The following is a 3,016-nucleotide window of genomic DNA, read 5'->3' as shown; positions in this document are numbered from 1 at the left end:
CGACTCATAGCAGGACAGGCCCTCCTGTCCCATCCCCATGTACGAGAGCACTGAAGTCCCTGGGGCTTTCATCACTCGTGACGTGCCTCCTGGCTCAGTCCTCGGCCCCATGGGCCCCGCTGCTGTCGGCCGGGCCCTTCAGAGGGCATGCGAGCGCCTCGCCCACCACAGTGTGTCCTAAGCTCAGTCCAATCTCGGCAAATGTGCTGAAGCCGGGTGCCGGTGGCAGCCACGAGAAGTGGACCACGTGGCGGGGGTCGTAGGGTGCCCACAGGCAGGCCCACGGTGCCAACTCCAAATCCACCCCCGCACACCATATGCCGGGACCGCATGGCCCGCGTGGCCCGCCCCAGGCTGCGGAAGCTCCCACTGTCCGCCGGGCACAGACAGACACAGCCTTGTTTGTCCCTCCAAGAGTGCAACCTCTGTCTGATCAAACAAAACAAGCGACAAATAAAAGAGGCTGCCTTTGGGACTCTGCCAGTCAGGCCACCAACTCCCAGGAAGGAGGGATGAAATGTCACAGAACAGTCGTGTGTGACCCAGCAACTCCACTCCCCTCCCAGGTGTGCGCCCAGAAAACTGGAAGCCCGTGTCCACACGAAATCTGTCCACGCGTGTCCACAGGGGCAGGACTCAGGACAGCCAAAAGGTGGAAACGACCCAAGTGTCCATCCACTGATGAATGGGCACACACCGAGCGGTCCGTCCACACAGGGGAACATCACTCAGCCTGAAAACGGAGTAAAGGGCTGACCACCGCCACAACAGAGCCCGACAACGTCAAACCCAGGAGAGAAGCCGAACACATACAGCCACATGGGGCATGATTCCATCTATGTGAAACGTCCAGAACGGGCACAGCCACAGGGACAGAAAGCGGGTCAGTGGATTACAGGAACTGCGGTAGAGATGTATGTGACTGCTAATGAGGACAGGTTTCCTCCTGTGGTGATGGAATGTTCTGGAGTTAGATAGCGATGACAGTTGCACAAACGTACTAGAAAACACCTACGTGAACACTCAAAGGGGGTGAATTGCATCTCAACAAAGCCGCTGTGGAAGAAAACGGGGAGGGGGAAGGACTCCTGGGGGACAGCAGGTCAGCAGACCCCACATAGGCACACTGCCTCGATGGCAGCTGCCAGCTGCGGTTACTGTGACACTGTGTGTCCTCGTGCTTCCACGAGCGGGCTCCCCTACTTCTCTCAACGACTTGGGAGGGAGCCCCTGGGACTGTCCCGTCTACAGGACAAGCGAGGCTCCTTGAGGCGGAGGACTTTACCAGGGCACGTGGCTGGTGCCCATCGGCTCAGGGCCTCTGTCTTCCACGCCCATCAGGAAGATGGAGGTCCTGAGCCCCCTCTACAGATGAAAACAAACAGGCTCGGTGGTGGGTGACCCACCCGAGCCCCCACCCACATCCCCGTGGGGCGGGCCAGCCCACCTGCGAACAGACTCTGTGCACAAACACTTTGCCGAAACGCACCCAGGATCTGAAGCGTGGCTAGCGGCAGCTGCCGACCCTGGGTTCCTCTTTCCGTCCCCAAAGCCCCAGAGCAAGCCCGGGCTCCAGGTGCCCCGACTGCTCCCGCGGCCCTCCCCGCAAGCTCCCCACCGGAACCGCCCTGCTCAGTCCCTTCTCCGAGTACGGCCACCTCCTAAAACGCTCAGGGGGCGCCCGCAGCCTACTCGGACACCGTGATCACGTGTTGCGATGCTCCTGGTCCATCCAGGTCGGGGAGGCTCGACTGTGTCAGCAGCCCCCCGAGGGCCTGGCACATCCGGGGAGACGGACCCCTACCTGCAAGGCTCCCCAGCAGCCTAGGACCACCCGCCCCCACAGCACCACACCAGAAAATGAGCATGTACTGAAACTCTTGGGGACACTGGGTGGTGGCATGTGGGGGCACTGCGCCTGGGGTCCCAGCAGGAGTGGACTCGCTCTGAGAGGGACACAGGATATAGTGCTTATCCAATGAGCTGTCAGGCTCTGCAGGGACAACAACGTGAGCCTCAGACAGGAGGCTTTATCTTTTCTTCCTGGATTAGGAAGGAAACAGTCTGGACCTGGCTGTGTCTTGGCCCCATTTCCTGGCTGTGCGTCCTTGGGCATCTGTCCTAACCCCCACCGGGCAGGGATGGCAGGGCAAGTGAGAAAAGCCACAAGAGGCCTCGCAGTCCTGGGTGGTAAACAACCTGACAGCTCCTCAGCGGCCCAGTGCCCTGGCTGTGGTGGCAGAGTCCAGGAGGGCTCCTGGGAGGTGGTGATCCACAGCTGGGCCTGGAAGGCGGGCAGGGAAGGGTAGGGAGTCTAGAGCAGAAGGAATAGCTAGTGCTGGAGTCTCAGACGCGCCCACAGTTTCGAATGCAGTTTCCAGGTCTCAGCCCACCAGAAGTGGAGGGGACCGCCATCCGTATTTCTAACAAGCTCCCCAGTTATCTGTTACTTGCAGAGCACGGTTGACAGATAACTTCTGGGACACCCCATAAATTCGAATTCCAGCTAACAGAGCTGTTTCTTAGTATAAGTGTGTTCCGTGCGATCTACGCTAAAAAACTATTCGTCGTTTGCATGGAAGTTGAATTTAACGGGGCGCCCTGCGTGTTGACCTGGTGAACCTGACACCCTGCAGGAGGGCCTTCTGTGCACGAAAGTTCGAGAACCTCAGGCTTGTGGGGTGTGGGAGAGATCCCTTATCCTGGGGTGGTATAAAAAAAGGCCTTGCAGGTTCACACTTCCCTTCAGTCTGAGGAATGATCACGATGTTCAGGACGCATAGAAACACTGGGGACCTTCGCCCAAGGCCGTGAAGCAGGTAAACGCGCAGCCCCGAGGCAGCGGGTGCCCGAGATGACCCGAGGGCGAGGCGCGCCGGAAGCAGCTGGTCGCACGGGGTCCCCACTCCCGGCCTCAGGGGCGCACGCACGCGCAGAAGGGCGATGGGCGCGAGGAGCGGGGTCCCGAGGTCCGGCCGCCCCACGCGCACGCGCACACGCGACGCTCCCCCGGCCC

General features: G+C 60.4%; 1 protein-coding gene across 3 annotated transcripts in view; it reads right to left on the bottom strand.

Moving 5' to 3' along the window:
• The window catches only part of SCAMP4 (secretory carrier membrane protein 4), a 28,463-nt gene that overhangs the window by 25,232 nt on the left and 215 nt on the right, over nt 1–3,016 (bottom strand). The window contains exon 1 of one of the 3 annotated variants that reach the window (XM_023538094.1): nt 2,614–2,977. The exons of the other annotated variants lie outside the window; for them this stretch is intronic. The gene's annotated coding sequence lies outside the window, so the exon portion shown is untranslated. Of the gene's footprint in view, nt 1–2,613; nt 2,978–3,016 lie in introns of those variants that run through there. 3 annotated transcript variants of the gene reach the window in all.

The sequence above is a fragment of the Pteropus vampyrus genome, unplaced genomic scaffold (genome assembly GCF_000151845.1).
Source record: "Pteropus vampyrus isolate Shadow unplaced genomic scaffold, Pvam_2.0 Scaffold212, whole genome shotgun sequence".
Lineage (NCBI taxonomy): Eukaryota > Metazoa > Chordata > Mammalia > Chiroptera > Pteropodidae > Pteropus > Pteropus vampyrus.
Note: the sequence above shows the minus strand (reverse complement) of the source record. Positions and strands in the feature narration are given on the sequence as shown.